At 38.8% G+C, this 19,638-nt stretch overlaps 1 long non-coding RNA gene across 1 annotated transcript; it reads left to right on the plus strand.

Moving 5' to 3' along the window:
• The first annotated feature begins 2,123 nt into the window (after positions 1-2,123).
• On the plus strand, positions 2,124-12,900 carry LOC120070975. Its single transcript, XR_005480094.1, has 3 exons — positions 2,124-4,591; positions 12,148-12,538; positions 12,612-12,900. It is a non-coding gene; the product is annotated as an uncharacterized LOC120070975 (long non-coding RNA).
• Positions 12,901-19,638: the final 6,738 nt, after the last annotated feature.

The following is a 19,638-nucleotide window of genomic DNA, read 5'->3' on the forward strand; positions in this document are numbered from 1 at the left end:
AAGTGGAGGATGTTGATTGGGATGAATGGGTCAAAGCCATGGATCTCGAGATGGAGTCGATGTACTTTAACTCAGTATGGGATCTTGTAGATCAGCCTGATGGGGTAAAATCTATAGGTTGCAAATGGATCTACAAGAGGAAACGGGGTGTAGATGGGAAGGTGCAAACCTTCAAGACTAGACTTGTGGCAAAGGGTTATACCCAGGTAGAGCAAGTCGACTATGAGGAGACTTTTTCACCTGATGCCAAGTTGAAGTCTTTCCGCACTTGTCCATTGTTGCATTTTATGACTATAAGATATGGAAAATGGATGTCAAGACTGCATTTTTGAATGGTAATCTTGAGGAGACCATTTATATGATGCAGCTCGAGGGATTCTGATAACGGGCAGAAATGCACGTTATTACAGTGCTAAGTTATTAAACAATGAAGATTTGCATTGATAAAATATGTTAGATTGCGTCCAAAAAGCATTAAGTTCATAACATTGCAGTCACATGCGTTCATCGCATAGAAACAGTTAATTTTTATATTTTTTATGCAGAATATGCGTTGACGCAAAACAGAAAGCGCGATCACAAGAAATCAATGGTCGGGCGCAGCATTACCGCAAGGCTTTGCGGTGAGTTGTGTTTGCAAACATCTGCTCAAGAAGGATTTCCGCATAGAGCCGGCACAACTTGGTGGGCGCATCTGGGTGAAAAGCATAATTAATCACGATGGGACAGAAGGCTGATGACGGTTGAATCCGAATTAAGTTGACAAGCCGCTAACGATAACAAGTACACTCAGATTTTCGATGACAAATATTCAACACTTCAGTCAGAGATTTAAAGCCATTCTATCTGTGCAATCATAAGAGAGAAGCCGCAAGGCAACCTTCAGAAGAGAAATTTGGAGAGTTAGAGAATTTTGCCTTAGTTTAGTCTTGTTCATAGTTTTCTTTTATTTTTAGAAGGCGTAGAGAGAGAAGAGAAGAGACGTCGGAAGATCGTTCAGGGCAACTCGAGGGAGAACCCGGAGGAGTAGAAAGAAGAGAGTGGGTCGACTCTTGCGAGAGCGAGATTATCTTTTGAACAAGAGTAGAAAAGATAGTGTAAAAGCCTGGGAAGCAAGAGATTGCTACCAAGCTTTTTATTCTCTACTTGCATTGTTATTTTGTACTTCAACTTTATATTTATGCAATGGAAGTTCTTATTCTACATTTGTTCACTCTCTTAGCACACATGAGTAGCTAAACTAGTCGAATGAGTTGAGAAGAACTAAGCTAACATGACCTAGGATCTTCATTGCTTGTGATTATCTTGTTTTATGCTGTGCCCAACATCCCTTTAGAGCTACTCGAGAGAGAGTCTAAAGAAAGAACCTAAGACTTGAGAGAGCTAGGTTAGAATCTAGACTCGAGAGAGCAAGATTAGAACTGCATACACAAGAGATAGGGACTTAGAGATAAGCTCTGTTTGCTAACATACATCGCATGCATCCTATCGATAGGTTATGATATTATGTGGTCGCCTTATTTGTGTGTGTGTCATTTTGTCATCGCATGGATAAGAATAGAGGCTTATGTGTAGGTCTTATAGACTCATCGCATATATCACATGCATTCTAGCCTTAGAATCAGTAACATTTGCATCGAGAGATGGTTTACTATTATATGTGTGTTACATAGCCGCATAACATGAATGCATCCTAAGAAGTGTTAGCCGAACCCTTCTCAATCCGTTCACCGCATACTCATCGCATCTTCCGTTTTATCAACTCTTTTCGAAACTCCATCGTATTTGTTTATTTTCATTACCGAAAACAACAAACCAACAACTATTTGAGTTATCGGTTACTGCAAAGTTTTCCTGAAAATTATCACCGCATATTGTTTTCCCAAGTCCCTGAGTTCGACCCTGGACTTACCAGGAAATTCGATGGAGTTTATACTTGGATTCCGTTGAGAAAGCTTGATTCTTCAACGCAATTCCATCACCGCATTTCATCCATAATTTCACCGCATAAAATAACGCATTAAGTTTTTGGCGCCGTTGCCGGGGACTTCGGCAAATTAGTGTGTTAACAGTAATCTTTTTGATTTCTTTGTAGCTTAATCTCTAGCGAATTACGACCCGAAGATTGAAAGAATATTTCAACGACAATTAAAAGACAATTGCCAACAACAAGAAAGAACTCCAAGAATGGCTGAACAACCGGCAGAAAGGGCCACGAACGCGAACAATATAATGGCCAACTCCATTCTTCTGGAGAATGACCGCAATAGACCCATTAGGGACTATGCATCACCAAACCTCTACGATTTCTCCCCAGGAATCATGAGGCTAGCGTTAGATGGATCGAGGTTTGAAATGAAGCCGGTAATGTTGCAAATGTCTAGGCTGCTGGGCAGTTTGGGGGGAGGCGTGGTGAAGATCCGCGTGCCCACATCCGGAGCTTCAAAGAAATCTGCAACACTTTTGTGTTCCCGAATATCTCCACCGAGGAAGTTCGACTCACTCTGTTCCCATTCGATCAAGCAAGAAAATGGGCATATTCTCTCGAACCGAGAGAGATAACCTCGTGGGAGCAAGTTGTCGAGAAGTTTATGAAAAAATATTTCCCACTTACCGAGAATGCAAGGAGATGGAAATTAATAACAAATTTTGAACAAGAAAATGACGAATCGCTCAGCGATGCTTGGGCGAGATTTAAGCGGCTGGTAAGAGACTGTCCATATAATGGCTTACCAGATTGCCTTTAGATGGAGATGTTTTACCAAGGACTGAACCCTGCTCGCAGATCGCTACCAATGTGGCAGCAGCTGGTGGTCTGCTTGACAAAACATATGAAGAGGCCAAGAGTATACTTGATTGCATTTCCAAAAATCACGATGATTGGCAAGAAAGCGATCAAAGGTTAAGAATTAAAGATAATAATGCAAACAGTAGGGCCATCGCATCCTTACAGAATCAAATGACTGCGATGATGAGTTCGATACAAGGCATTGCAATTAACAGGACAGGAGCAAAAAAAGGGTAGGTCAACGCAATTGCTCAAATGACCGTAAGTTGTGTCATCTATGAAGATGCACATTTGATGGAAGAATGCCCAGAAAACCCGCAGTCAGTATGCGTCATAAAGAATAATCCCTATTCCGATACATACAACCCTGGGTGGAGAAACCACCCAAATGTTGCGTGGAATAATCAACAACAAAACTTCCAACCAGTGGCAAAAAGAGCAGGGCCACCCAGATTCTTCCTGCAAAAAATCGGTCCAACGCATAACCAAGCTAGCAGCTCGAAACACTGCAATCTTCGTCCTTAGAGAGCTTGTTGAAGCAATACATTGAGAAAAATGAATCAGTGCTTCAGAACCAAGCAACATCCATTCAAGATCTCAAAATTCAGTTGGGACAAATTACGGGCGAACTGAAAATAGACCGCAAGGAGCGTTGCCGAGCTCAACTGAGCTTTCTTGCAACGCTGGGGGTACCGGTAAGGAACAATGCTTAGCGGTCTCCTTACTAAGCGACAAAATGACTGCGGAAGTAGGGGAGGAACCTATCATGACCAACTTGAATGCGGTGACAACCGAGGACCAGTTGACTGATAAATCGAAAAATCCCGAGGAAATGAACCCTGAAGTTGCGTCCACCCCTAAGCCTTTATAACACGAAGCAGAAGAAGTCCAGCTTCTACCAATCCCGCAAAGATTGAAAGAAAAACAAAATGACGAAGACAAGATCGCAACAGTGGCAGCAATGCAAAATGTCATGATCTCACAAAAAATGTGTGACCCAAGATTCTTTACGATACCATGTTTTATTGGAGGGGTCTACGTGCCCAAGCACTACGCGATCTTGGGGCGAGTATAAACGTAATGGCGCTATCAATCTTCAAACGATTGAATATTGGCACACTCACGCCCATAAAGGAAACTCTCCTGCTTATGGACAGATCTTGAATAACCCTGAAGGAGAGTTGAAAAATGCCGCAATCTCTATTGATAAATTCATCATGTCGGCAGATTTCCTCATTTTGGATTATAAAGTGGATGAAGATGCGCCCATCATATTGGGACGACCATTCCTTTCGATCGGTCGAGCTCAAATTGTTGTGTGCAAGGGGGAGATTGTAATGAACATTAATGGGAAAAAGTTCCAGATTAAGGCAATCAAGATTTCGAAGGACATATAAAAGAAGAAAAAGCCGCCGTGGATGTGAAAAGCCCAGTCGGAATAAGCAATCATTGAGTTACTATATGACTCAACCTCATCAGGGACACAATCTTTTTGAATATCCTTTCTCTGAATCAATACTTCATGAACTTTATCTTTTTGTTATTATCATCTATCTATCTGCATCTTACTTCTTATTCTAAAAAAAAAGCAATCATGCTGAACGATTGCGGTAAAAGAGTTTGTTTTTTTTTAATATTATTTGACCCTCTCACTGTTTTTCTTGCAACGATCGAGGCGAACGATTGCGGAGGTGCTACGCAGAGAAGCAACTACTCTATTCCTTCACCGCAATCCAAAAGAAGAATATCGCCGCAAGGCAGGATGCGTCAACAAACAATGCGGGTGACAACGCAAATTTGGGGGTTGTATTTCTCCTTCATTTTATTCCAAATTTTACACTATCGCATCGCATTTTAATTTTGAAAGTTTTATCACCACATCCTCTTTGATTACCGCAATCATTTAACATCGATGAATTTAGTAAGTCACTGCATGTTGTCTCTTTGTCAATTATGATTTCAATGATGAAACACATGCTTCTGATTTTTCATATACACTAGAGTCAACGTAATCTTAGAAAAGTCACCTCATGAAACATTTCTAGAAGTTAGTGGTCTGATAGCTTTCTTTCAAACCGACCCTTTACCAAACTTCTTACGAGCATTGCATGACTTCTTTCAATCTTTTGGCAATAAGGCCATTGCTGCATTTTAAATTTGGGGGTTAGGGTATTTTATCTTCGACCTTGCCATTTTTAGCTCTAAAAAAAAAAATTGAGAATAACAACTCCACTGTCAACGCAATGGGAAAACCCATGTTGATAAGAGTTAAGTTGTGAAAGACACTTACCCGTAGTTGGATGTCCACAGGACACAGGTAGGGGCAAGCCAAAACGAAAGTAAATCGCCAGGATTAATGCATAAATAAATGACCGCAACTCCGTTGCCAAGAAGTTACGAGTTTAGTCTGAGAAAGAGCGCCTTGCTCGTAGTTGGATGTTCGCATGACACACGTGGGGCAAGCCAAAATGAAGACGAGGTACTTGGATCAGCGCAAGGTCAAAAAAAAAAAAATAATAATAATAACAATGTCCAAAATATGCAAGGATAAAAATCATTTAACACTCAAGTGAAAAAGTTTTTTTTTAAAAATAAATCATGCAATGTCCGGGAATTTAGTAAAGTCCTTTAGAAGGTTAAACTTGCGGTCCCTAGGTCTTAGAAATATTTTAAGAATAGGCTTGAATAAGACTTAAGGAAATTTTGGTATATAGGATTTGAATGAAGTATCCTTGAGAAATCTAGGAAAAGAAATTTGCGGTCGACTTTCTAAAGGAAATCTTTAGCTTATGCTTGAGGACAAGCATTGTTTAAATTTGGAGGTGTGATAATGGGTAGAAATGCACGTTATTACAATGCTAAATTATTAAGCAATGAAGGTTTGCGTTGATAAAATATGTTAGATTGCATCCAAAAAGCATAAAGTTCATAACATTGCGGTCGCATGCGTTCATCGCATAGAAACAGTTAATTTTTATATTTTTTTATACAGAATATGTGTTGACGCAAGGCGGAAAGCGCGATCGCAAGAAATCAATGGTCGGGCGTAGCTTTATTGCAAGGCTTTGCGATGAGTTGTGTTTGCAAACATCTGCTAAAAAAGAATTGCCGCATAGAGCCAACACACTTGGTAGGTGCATCTGGGTGAAAAGCATAATTAATCACGATGGGATAAAAAATTGATGATGGTCGAATCCGAATTAAGTTGACAAGCCGCTAACGATAACAAGTACAGTCAGGTTTTCGGTGACAAATATTCGGCGCTTCAGCCAGAGATTTAAAGCCATCCCATTTGTGCAACCATAAGAGAGAAGCCGCCTTTCACCCCAAGGCTCTATAAATATCGAAGGCAACCTTCAGAAGAGGAGTTAGGAGAGCTAGAGAATTTTGCCTTAGATAGTTTAGCCTTGTTCATAGTTTTCTTTTATTTTTAGAAGGCGGGGCGAGAGAAGAGAAGAGACGCCGGAAGATCGCTCAAGGCAACTCGAAAGAGAACTCGGAGGCATAGAAAGCAGAGAGCGAGCCGACTCTCACGAGAGCGAGATTATATTTTGAACAATTCCATCACCGTATTTTATCTTTTGAACAATTCCATCACCGTATTTCATTCAAAAAGTAAAATTCAGTGGAGTTTATACTTGGATTCCGCTTAGAAAGCTTGATTGCTCAACACAATTCCATCACCGTATTTCATCCAATATTTCACTCCATAAAATAACGCATCAGATTCATAGCCCAAGGTCAAAAGCAAAAGATTTGCAAACTGAATCGTCCATTTATGGGCTGAAACAGGTGTCTTAATCTTGAAACGTTCGGTTTGATACTGCGATCAAATCTTACGACTTTGACTAAAACGTTGATGAGCCTTGTGTCTACAAGAAAATCATCAACAGTTTAGTGGCTTTCCTAGTGTTGTATGTAGACGATATCCTACTCATTGAGAATGATGTAGGACTACTGACATCAATTAAGAACTGGTAGCGACCCAATTCCAAATGAAAGATTTGGAAGAGGCTCATTTTGTTCTCGATATTCATATCTTTCAGGATCGGAAGAATAAAGTGCTAGTGCTGTCTCAGGCATCGTACATTGACAAGATTTTGCTCAAGTACTTGATGCAAAACTGCAAAAGGAGCCTACCTTTTTCTAGGCATGGAGTTACATTGTCTATGGAAATGTGTTCTAAGACATCTCAAGAGGTTGAGGAGATAAGGCGGGTTCCCTATGCATATGCTGTTGGCAGTTTAATGTATGTGATGCTCTGTACTAAACCAGATATTTGCTATGCTGTGAGGATAGTCAGTAGGTATTAGTCTAATCCAGGACAGGGTCACTGGACCGCAGTCAAGAACATACTCAAGTATCTTCAGAGAACGAGGGACTACATGCTTGTGTATGGAACTAAGAATTTGATCCTTACTTGATACAGGGACTCTGACTTTGAGACTGATAAGGATTCTTAGAAATCCACTTCACTGTCAGGTTTCACTCTTAACGGAAGAGCTGTAGTGTGGTGAAGCACTAAACAGGGATGCATCGCCGACTCCACGATGGAGGCCGAGTATGTAGCGGCTTGTGAAGCTGCTAAGGAGACCGTTTAGCTCAGAAAGTTCCTGGCTGATCTGAAAGTTATTCTAGATATGTCTAGGCTCATTACCCTCTATTGTGACAATACTAGGGCCATGGCAAACTCCAAGGAGCCTCAGAGTAATAGGCGCGGCAAACACATAGAGGAGAAGTATCACCTGATCAACGAGATAGTGCATCGAGGGGACGTGATCGTCACGAAGATCGCTTTGAAGCATAATGTTACTAACCCGTTTACGAAGGCTCTCAAGATTATAATATTTGAGGGTCACCTTCAGAGTATGGGTCTACAGAATCGCCCGCGGTTGGACTAGGGCAAGTGAGAGATTTTTATACTGGGCCTTAGTGTCCTAGTTTATTGTTTTGTTCTAGTTATTTTATACACCTCACTCACTTTAGGATAAGTGGAAGATTATTGGGATGATGTCCTAAACTCTCGTTTAGTTCTATAGTTTGTAAACACTGTATTGAACAAACGCTTGTGATGTAATAATATATGATATTTTCTTCACTATTGTCTATGAAACATGAGATGTTTTAATTGCTTTACCACAAACCAGTAAACTAAGATCACTAGTTATCTTTGTAATTTAAGCATGTATGTGGAGACATACAGATGGATCATGCCTTAAGTGATAACCAAAATGGTCTGTAGTATATGGATATAAGAGGGAAACCTTATCCTGTGACACTATTGATGCAACCCGATTTGTAGATTGTTATAAGTGTTGTGACATGCTACAGATGGTCTGATCTTGATCATTCATGTGGAGACATGCAAGTGGAGGTGTCTTATACAAAGGAGTTTGTATAAGATCAGACCACGAAGTGTATAGTCTCATTATATAACGTCGTTCATGACAGATGCTTCACTTCACTAGGATGACCATATGTAACATGACCTTAATCCTGAGTGAGTTGGTAACTCCTATCTTTGAGGGTGAAGGAACTCTTAAACAAGAGAATCCATGAGTGGAGGCAGATCTTTTTTATTTTATTGTGATAGAATTACCACACATGCATTCGAACAAACAGATATGCATTGTAACACTAATTATTGGCATGTTTTAACAAATAAAGTACAAAAGACAGAGTAAACGTACCAGTTGAACACTTTCTTAAATAAAACACATTCTAGCAGAAGCGAACTTCTCTACGCTACTTATCACCCAACAAACAGTCGCCTAACAGCACCACGATCATCTACACGATCGACAATGCACAAAACAACAGCAACTGAGGATGACAGCACCACTCGAAACCCTCGGTATTCTCGGAGTGAGAATCAAAAGGGTGGACTTTGATGGAATTGGTAGAGGGAAGGAGGAAAAGACGATCGTGTTAAACGAACAAGTAAGTGGGAGATAGTAGAAGACTATCATATAGTCGGGTGCTTGTCGTTTAGAAAAAGGTACACGATCGTATAGGTTTAGCTAAGCGATTGTATATCAAATGGTAAGCGATCGTTTAGGTCCACTTGGCACGCTAAGCGATCGTGTAGTAAAAGTAAGCGGTCGTTTTAGTAATCGTGGGCGATCGTTTAGTACACAGGTGTGCGATCGTTTAGGACAATGGGCTCTATTGTATAGGCTCTCAACGCTAAGCAATCATATATGTACACACCGTGAGTGATTTTTCTTGCGTGCTTTTTCTTGTTTCCTTCAAAATGAAAACAATTTTCATTTTATTCTTCAGTTACAAGAACTGAATCCAAACTTCCCAGTTTCGAACGATTCCGGAGAAATACTCGACCAATTATCACATAACCGCCCAATTAATTAATTAATGAATATAATCATATTATATTCTTAACCTATAGTTTGATATCATTTAACGATTTTTTTTTAAAATAATGTTTTTTTAATAAATAATGACAAAAATAGGGTTGGAGGGAAAGTATTCCCAAAAATAGGTTTTTAAATCGTGTACCGGGTACACGAGTCTCTGGCCATCTGGCACGTGCAGTCTGCTGTAACTATCATGCAAGGTTGACTGAGGAAATCGTGTACCCGGTACACGATTACGTTAAGTTGTGTACCCGGTAACTTCTGCTTTCTGCCTTCCTTCTTCCTCACCGATAACTTCGAACGATTTCACTCCATTTTGCTTTCTACCTTCCAAAATCTTGCTGATTTTCCTCATCGAGTCCTCCATTTCACCGATTCCTCGATTTTTCTCATCGAAATCTTCCAAAATTTTGATTCTGCTCATTTTTCCTCACCCAGTCCTTCATTTGTTCGTCCGTCCAAAATCGTCCGAATGCTTCTGTGGTAAAATTTTTTCTCTGGTTGTTTTTCAATATATTTTAAGCTTAGAAATATATGTATGTTTGGGCTGATATTATATTTCTATGGTAAATCTTATATTTGTATGTATGTTTTTCAATATATTTTATGTATCTTTTTCAATAAAATTCTTTCTCTAATTCTGTGGTAAATCTTAGATCTTATATTTTTTTTATTTGTTTGGGCTGATTTAAACTTAAAAATATATGTATGTAAACTTAGAAATATATGAATTTGTTGGGCTGATCTTATATGTATTTGTTGGGCTGATCTTATATGAATATGTTTGTAGATCTTAAATCTTAGATCTTATATTTTTTTATTTGTTTGGGTTGATTTAAATAAATAGTTTATAAATCTTAGATTTGGGCTGATTTAAATGTATAATATTTAGATCTTATATGTTAAACTTAGAAATTGGATTTGGTTGGGTTGACATATTAACATATTTTTTGTCAACTATAATAGTTGAAAAAATCATAATAAATATGTTGATGTGTCCTAGAGATTTAGTTATTCTTGAATCTGAAAATGATGGAGATAGTGACATTATTGATGAATTATTTGGAAACGACAGTAGTGGTGAATATGATCTTGAGTTGGTACCATCGGAAATATTCACCTAAATAGATTGGGAAATGACAAATTCAACGTGTGAACTAGGGTCTACTTTTTAAGAAAGGAATATAGGTGTAGATAACTGTAGTTTAATACAAAAAGAAATGTTGTTTCATACCAATGAAGATTTACAGCTTGCTGTAAAAAAATATTGTGTCAGAACACTATGAAATTTTCGTAGTGGAATTAAATCAGGATCTTTGGTATGTTAAATATAAATCATGGAGTGACGGTTGTGCTTGGAGGTTACGGGCATGTCGGTGTAAAACTCATGGGATGTTTGAAATCACCAAACTTCAAGGAGAACACTCATGTCTGTTTTCAGAATTGACATAGGATCATTCACAGATTGATTCAAATTTCATGAATATTGAAATTCAAAATTTGGTTAGAGCTGATCCTGAGGTACCTGTGGCCCTACTCTAAGAAGCCATTAAAAAGCAATATGGCTATAATGTCAATTATAGACGAGTGTGGCAAGCATAGAGAAAAGCGTTGATTGCTGTGTTTGGCGATTGGGAGAAATCATATTCGGAGCTTTCGTATTGGCTGAGTTCTCTTGTTCATTACAATCCAGGCACACGAACAAATTGGTTTTTCCTTCCTTCTGATGTGTCAGGTACGACTATTTTTGGACGAGTTTTTTGGACTTTTGGTCCTGCAAGAGAAGGGTTTAACCATTGTAGGTCATTAATCCAGATTGATGGAACTTATCTCTATGGAAAGTATATGGGGAAATTATTGACAGCCTTATCTATCGATGCAAACTGACATATATTTCCCTTTGCTTTTGCTATCGTCGAAGGTGAGAATTCGTCCAGTTGGTCATAGTTTTTGTGGGCATTGCGTGAATATGTTACCCAAAGAGAGGGTATGTGCTTGATTTCTGATAGACATAAGGGCATTATTGCTGCAATTAATAATGAAGAAATTGGTTGGAGTGAACCCAGAGCATACCATCGATATTGTCTTCGCCATGTTGTCAGTACTTTCAATACAAAATACAAATCAAAGCAAATAAAAAATTTTGTGTTTAAGGCCGGAAATCAACACCAAAGGCATAAGTTCATTGGGTGCATGAAAGAATTGAAACAATTGCACCCTGAATGTCTTGAATTTTTTTTTTCAGACATTGACTTGGAAAAATGGACACATAGTCACACGACAAGCAACTATTGATAGGTTCACTATAGTATGATTGGAAGAACGTTTGTGAAGAGCTCTTAGGCGTTCTACCAGAGGATCTGAAGGGATCAAGATTGAGTATCCCTTGGTTGGTATCCCAGTTTCCAGAATTACCTCCTAATGTCGATGAGATCAGCGTACGTAGGTATGCACGAGCATACGTCCTGCAGCTTATTCGAGGATTTTTATTTGCTGACAAGTCAAATACTCTGGTGCATCTCATGTTCCTCCCACTATTGTCTGATTTCGAGCACGCTGTTTCGTACTTGTAGGGTGGTGCATGTCTTCCATGGTTGTATAGAAAACTTTGTCGGGCTTCTAATGTACAAGCGTAGAAAATAGCGGGACCACTGATACTATTATAAGTATGGGCTTATGATCGATTTCCAATTATAGCACCACAAGTCCAACTATAGGCCCCAGATCATCGTCCACTTAGTGCCAGGTATTATTTCATTTATATATTTATTCCGTTTCCATTTTATGTAAGAATATAAATTAATTGTATTTTTTTTTTATAATTTTAAATGGAGTGGTGTATTAGCTGCCTCTGAACAATCAACAAATATGTTGCTCGTGTACAGAAAAATATTCGACATGTTGATGCACAATCAGGTAGTAAATGTGTATATAAATGAATATTTAAAACATTTTATATGTATACTTATTATTTTTGTTTGTCAGGTTATTTGGACGCTATACACTCAGATTTGGTCATCCTTACCTAATTATTATCATGATGGTGAAGACATCTGGTTGACCGTTAGCCCTCTTATATGCTTCCATATAGTAGAGTGGCATCATCCAGATCGTGGAGACAGTTCAGTCTGCGACAAATGATACTTTCATTGTTCTATACACTCCCAGCACTACACCAGATCGATTTGAGAGGTAAGCACGATCAAGACTGGCGTCGAATCCATGCGGAATATTTATCCTACTGGCATGGACGACATGATCGTTGTGTACAGGGAGAATTAACAAATGGGCCAGCTGTATCAGACGACTACTTTCCCTAGTACAATTCGATCACGAGGCGATTTATCACACCTGACACGCTTTCTATTACTGCATGGTAAGAGATTTAAAATCAGACATTTTCTATATTTATGATATGAATATTGTTTAATATTTTTTTTATTGTACAGAATAATTTTATCGGCGATGTTCAACAATATTTAGTGCAGAATAACTTACCAGAATTGGGTTCAATGTGTCAGCAAACATTATTCAACGTAGAATGTATTATTCAACAAACAAGAGGACTGAATGTTGCTGACATCGATCGAAGACGTATTCGTCGTAGACGACAGCGAAAACAGGGTAAACCTAATTTAGAGGGACACGAAGACAACCCTCATAAGGGGTAACGGCCAGAGGGGGTCGTTTTTAAATCACACATTGTATGATTTTCAAATTGTAAATTAAAGAACTAATTGTAAATATTCTTTAATATCATGGTATTTTTTTTTAATATGAGTGCAAGAGGTTTTCATTGTAGATTAAATATATAATTAAGTTTAATAATGAAGGAATTTGTGGACCAATTCCTAAAGTTTTAATATTGTTGTACATCTACAATTAAAAAAAAATAAGTTAACAAACTTTTTTTTAAAAAAGAAAGAAATTATAAGTAAATCGTGGACTGGGTCCATGAGTTTGCTTGACCGGTCAACCAGTCAGCCAACGTGGTGCTGACTGGATTAAACGGTACTCGTGTACCGAGTACACGAGTATGCCACATGGAAATCGTGTACCCTGTACACGATTCCACTACCCTAATTTTGTCAATACTTTTCCAAAACACCTATTCTTAGAAAATGTTTCCCTCCAACCCTATTTTTGTCATTATTTATATCCAATGTATCTCATACATTTAGTCAATTATATCATATATAATAAACTAGTTCAATTATATCATATATAATCGAACTACCTCTTGTCAATTTGAACATTTCAAACTAACCCAAAAACTGATTTTTAACTTTATCCAAACTACCAAGGGGACCTTATGGACCTATGGCTCGAAGCTCCAATGGTACTTGAATATCTGACTAAACTCTTTAGCTAGGAGATCCACCATCCGTTAACAGCCAGACATTCCACTAAAGACCAACACCTGAACGCTTCTTACCATAGATATATTTTTGTGTCCATCAGATATAAGCAATCATGAGTACAATAACCCTTCACAGATTCTCGTAGTACAGCTGGGCCAATTTACCGTTTTGCTCCTGTAGTTACATCTCACTCCTTAAGTACCACTGATCCCTCTAATGAACCATACAACAAAATCCAACTATGTGTGAACACCTCTCGAGCCAAGTGAAGTTGTATGGTGCCACATCATTCAAGCCTTGGAATCAACCCTTAAGGGAGCTATCTATCAGCTCCCAAATCAGGCGAATCCCCAAAGTGGAAGGTTTGAGTTGGTGACTTAGCCACTCGCACCCATGCAAATCAAAGGACCGCCCTCAATGGCAGGAGTTCCCAACTCACTCAGGATTGAGGTCATGTTACCTATGGTCATCCTAGTGAAGTGAAGTCTCTGTTATGAACGGTGTGATGTAACGAGACGTTAACACTTCGTGGTCAGGTCTTATACAAACTCTTTGTATAGGACGCCTCTGCTCGCATGTCCCCTACATGAATGATCAGGATCAGCCCATCTGTGGCAAGTCACAACACTTGTGACTATTCCACAAAGTGGGCCGCATCCGTAGCGTTACTAGGATAAGGTTTCCCTTCTATATCCATATACTACAGACCATTTTGGTTATCACTCAAGACATGATCCACTATTATGTAACCATATACATGCTTAAGTTACATCCAGATAACCAGGGATTTTAGGTTTATTGGTTTGTGGTAAATCAAATAAAACACTCAACTGAGCAAAATAAAGAAGTGAAGTAAAATATCAATATTATACATCACAAGTGTTTGTACAAACTGTTTACAAACTACAGGACATGAGACTTTAGGACATCAACCCCAATAATCTTCAACTTGTCATAAAACAATGTGGGGTGTACAAAAACTAGTACAAAACAATAAACTAGGGCATAAAAGCCTAGTACAAGAAAATTTCCGACTTGCCCTAGTCCAGCCGCGGGCGATCCTGTAGACCTATGCTCTGAAGGTAGTTGAGGATGTTCTTCACTGCAGTCCAGTGACCCTAGCCTGGGTTAGATTGATACCTGCTGACTATGCCCACAATGTAACAGATGTCTGGTTGAGTACGGAGCATTGCGTACATCAAACTGCCAATGAGAGACGCATATAGGACCCGTCTCATCTCCTTAACCTCTTGAGACGTCTTAGGACACATGTTCTTAGACAAAGTGACCCCATGCCTGTCACACCCCCTCCCAGATTACCCTTCTTAATCCAGAACTGAAATTGACTCCGTACCAACCCTTTTGTGGCACTTACTGCTACATCCTTAACATGTTTAGATCCTTGGAATACTTATATAACATTCACCAAAGTAATGAAATTTTAAAAATAACCTCAGAACACTAGGGATCAACAACAACATAATTACATCATATTAACACATACAGAGTTCAGCAGTCCCAATATACTTTACTAGTCCCTAATATGACAACACATATGTATAGACATTTATAGAGTAAATACCTAAAACTTCTCTCTAGACTTTGGACTTTTAACTGGAGTCTTTGAGTGGTAGAGTAGGATGACAGCTAACCTCTGAGGAGATGACCACTACCTTGGAAAAGAAGAGCATTTGAAAGAATGAGCTACTCGCCTAGTGAGTGACTTAATAAAAACATAAATCTCATGCTTAAACTAAAAGCTAGAAAACATAATACTAGAACTAAAACATACCAAGCAAACTTGTACATAAAAATTTTAAAACCATTGTATCTGAAAACATAGCTAAACTGATTCCCGATTGAGAGAGAACCCTCATGGTTCAATCTCAACGTCGGATATCATGTTCAAGAGAGAACCCTTTTGTTCAATCTCTCAAACATTAGCCTGGCCTGGGGTGAGAACCCTATTGTTCAACACCTTCTAGCCAATGCTAAGAAAGAACCCTCGTGGTTCAATCTTATTGTTGAGTATCAAGATTAAGAGAAAACCCTTTTGTTCGATCTCTCAAACATAAGTCTGGGCTGGGGTGAGAACCCTTTTGTTCAACACCTTACAGCCAATGCTTGGAAAGAACCCTCGTGGTTCAATCCTACTGAACTGATTAACTATCATATGTGCACGTAGAGCAAACTGGATCTTGACATCAAGGATCATAACTGAAGCAGGGTACCATTGTTTATCACTGAACTGAGTGAATTATTCTGATACCTTCTCTACGTACTTCAGCATCAGAATCATAACATAACTGAAACTAGGTAGTACAACTCAGATACCTTCTCCTTGTACTTCAGTATTGAGCTAAAAATACATGATAGGAAAACATTTTCATAAAACATGCTTACTGAAAGCTTGATATCATAAATCATAGTTTTCACAAGAACATCATTTGATAACGCATGCTGAACAACATTAAGAGCACATATGCTTTAAAACATAATACAAATACTTGTAACATAAACATGTCATAGAATCTCCTTTTGAAAACTACCATGGTTCAACCATTGTACCGAATCATATTTCATAAACTTTGTAACTAGCATGCGTTTATAAACTTTAGAGAAATTCGTTGCTTGGAACTTCTTAAAAAATAACTAGCATAAAAGTAACTATCAATACAACATGGATTATTAAAATATTTATAAACCTTTTATAAATCATTTATAGTCGCTCACAACTCGTCGAGGCTCTTAAACGGTTTATATGCCTCTCTTAGCTCTTCTTGGCCTGAAAGGACATAATCCCCAATTAGATTCTTTAGAATTCTTAGCAAAAAGCTTTAGGTAGCTCACTTACTAATGAAACCATCACCAATAAAACAACATTACTAGTAAGATGATCATTAGGATCGAGATCACCCTCATGAGCGAGATTTACAACTTCTAGCGAGATTTGTGACTTTTCCAGCGAGATTTGTAACTTTCCAGCGACATTTGTGACTTTTCCAACGACATTTGTGACTTTTAGCGTGATTCAGCGCAAAACCAGCAAGTTCTTCATCCTTAGCGAGATCCTCCTCTTTCTTAACTCACTCTCGCTCTCGCTCATTTTCTTATCTTGCTCACAATGGTGAACTGCTTGCTTAATCTCCCCAAGCAGCTGCCTGCTTACGCACTAATTCCCTGTTCCATCTTCAACAATTCATAACTCGAAATCCAGAACTCTTTTTAAGAAACTTCCTTCTACAAACTTGTTTAGAATTGAGTTAAATTTTTTACTTTTAAAATATAATTCGAAAATTCCTTGTAGTTTGTCTTGGAGCTTCCAATATTCACTCTGAGCTCTTATTAATATGAGAATTTGCCCGTTCTGTAAATTCTTCACTTTTTGCTATTCTCCGTGTGAGATCTTTATTTGGAAAAACAACCTCAAAAACTAGATTCTCCCAGCTTTCGAACAGTACTAATCTCACTTAATTTGCTCAAATCATTTTCCAAAACCGAGGTTCTGAATTTCCCCTCCCTTTTATACTTCCTTCCGCCTCCGCTATTCAAGGGTAAAATTACCACCTCATCCAGCACTTAGTGCTTCCGGCCAATTCCCAACATTGAGTTTCTTCAATTAATTTGTTTTTCCTTCCCTTCCTTCATAATCAACGTTAGGCCTTTGCCTCATAATATAAATTTAGTGTGTATCACATACTCTATCGTCTAACATCCAACACCTATCCTCTAGCGCCCAACGCCTATCGTCTAGCATTTATCGTGCAGCTCATCGTCTAGTACTAATGCCGATCATGTAGTGCCGCTTACACTATCATCCAACGCATATTGCCATCGTTTAGCGTGATCCTTCGCATCGTCTAGCGCATCGTTCAGCTCCGCGCAATTACTACACGATCACCAACCGCATCGCTGAGCTCTCCGCGCATTTACTATACGATCACCTAGCGCCCACCTACATGATCGCCTACCTCATCGTGTATTGTCGTTCATTTACTAGACGATCGCTTACCCAATTGTATGGCGCCGCTCATCTGCTACACGATCGTCTAGTGCCTTTGCTCGCACACACTTGAGGCTGTCATAAGCCAAATAAATGCATTATGCCTTTCAACCCATGCGTTCATCCTTAGTACCAATGCATAGTTTACCTTTGCCTTTAACACTTAACCTCTACAAGTCTTGGTTGCTACACACGCAACCTCATGCGTCCACACTTCTCCATCAACGCATGCCTACAATTTGCACTTGTTATATTATCTAAAACTCACCCTTGACTAAGTGTTTCTAACATTTAGAATTTTCTTCCTCCATTGACCTACCTTCTTTACCTCCTTTCATAAATTTACTTAACACACTTGTTACACACTTATGTAGGAAAAATGGAGTACGGGGTTTACAATTACCTCCCCTTTAAAGAAATTTCGGGCATACATGAGATCCTCGATGATTAGTATTGTAAGGGCATACATGAGATCCGCGATGATTAGTATCGTTGTGATCAAGTGTTTCCATGATGAAAAGTTATCACCAGTAAGTTTCTCGGTGCTTAGCAAAGCTAAATGGGCTATAGCCATTTTAAAACTTATTGCTGAAAAATGAAAAAAACTTTCATTAGATTTTGCTAAACCATATTTTAACCAATTAATTTTTCAAAATATTTTCAAGAACCCTAAGTGTTAAGTTAATTTTGCAAAATAGTTTCAAGTACCCTAACAGTTATGACAGTTTTAAACAACTTTGTGTTATGGAGGGAACTTATGGCTAACGGTCTTAGTACATACAAGTTACTTTCCAGATACATTGTACAAATATTAATACCATCTTTATGAATAAACATTTATCCACATTAAAAGAAAGAGTGTATAGCAACAAGCACTTTACAGAAATAAGGTTCGTCTTAAGTTTAGGAACAATATCATCATATAAAACTAAAAACCTATTCTGTAAAGATAACTGGATCCCTCCCACTGCCACAACTGAGACGACGTGCCCGAATCAATTATCCATGCAGAATCATCATTCTCCACTAAACAAGTTTCAAGTACAAGTAAATCATATTTACCTTTATTTGCCTTGGCCTTAGCCTTGGCGGCCTTCCTTTCCTTTAGTCAGCCAGGACATTTCCTCTTCCAGTGTCCATCTTGGTTATAGTGGAAACATTTTCTCTTTTCAACCGGTGGAGTTCACATTCTCGGGGTGACAAGTGGCGGGTTAGCAGGTGCTTTCCCTTTTCCATTATCACCCTTCTTCTTCTTCCCCTTTGCAGAGTTAGAAGTAGAAGGTGTAGACTTCATTCTTGAGGTCGAACCTCGATGGAACGTCCTAGAGAATGAAGCAACATTTGCCTTAACCCTCTTCCCCTCCTTACTTTTCAATAAAGATTGGTATGTCTACAACTCGTTCAGGAGAGTTGTAAGGTTGTATTTCACTTTGTTAAGAATCACATTGCTAACAAAGTGCAAGAAGCTTTCCGGCAATGAATGCAGAATTATGCTAACCTAGCTGCCCTCATCGATAGTAGACCCATTCAACTCTGCCACATTGAAGTGGACCATCATGTTAAGCACATGTTCATGAACAGAGGTGCCTTCTTTCATTTTGGATTTGAATATGCATTTAAGAGCCTCGTGCTTGAGCTGTTCAGACGGTTGTACAAACATCCCTCGCAGAGATTCCATGATCTCACGTGTTGAGACCATGGGCTCATGCTTCTTGGCCAACACGTCATTACGACTTGCCAAGATATAGGCTCGGGCCTTCTCATTTGCCCATGTCCATCGCTCGTACGCCTCCCGAACATTTCGAGCGACGTTGGGAGTAGGAATAGAAGGACAAACCTCCGTAAGGGCAAACATGAGATCCTCGATGATTGGTATCGTCGTGATCAAGTGTTTCCATGTTGAAAAATTATCGCTAGTAAGTTTCTCGGTGCTTAGAAAAGCTAAAGTGGCTGTAGCCATTTTAAAACTTGTTGTTGAAAAATGAACAAAACTTTTATTAGATTTTGCTAAACCACAGTTTAACCAATTAATTTTGCAAAATAGTTTCAAGTACCCTAAGTGTTAAACTTCTATTTTGCAATGATGCCCCAGCGAGGCAAGACAAACGTCAC

The sequence above is a fragment of the Benincasa hispida genome, chromosome 2 (genome assembly GCF_009727055.1).
Source record: "Benincasa hispida cultivar B227 chromosome 2, ASM972705v1, whole genome shotgun sequence".
NCBI classification, from domain to species: domain Eukaryota; kingdom Viridiplantae; phylum Streptophyta; class Magnoliopsida; order Cucurbitales; family Cucurbitaceae; genus Benincasa; species Benincasa hispida.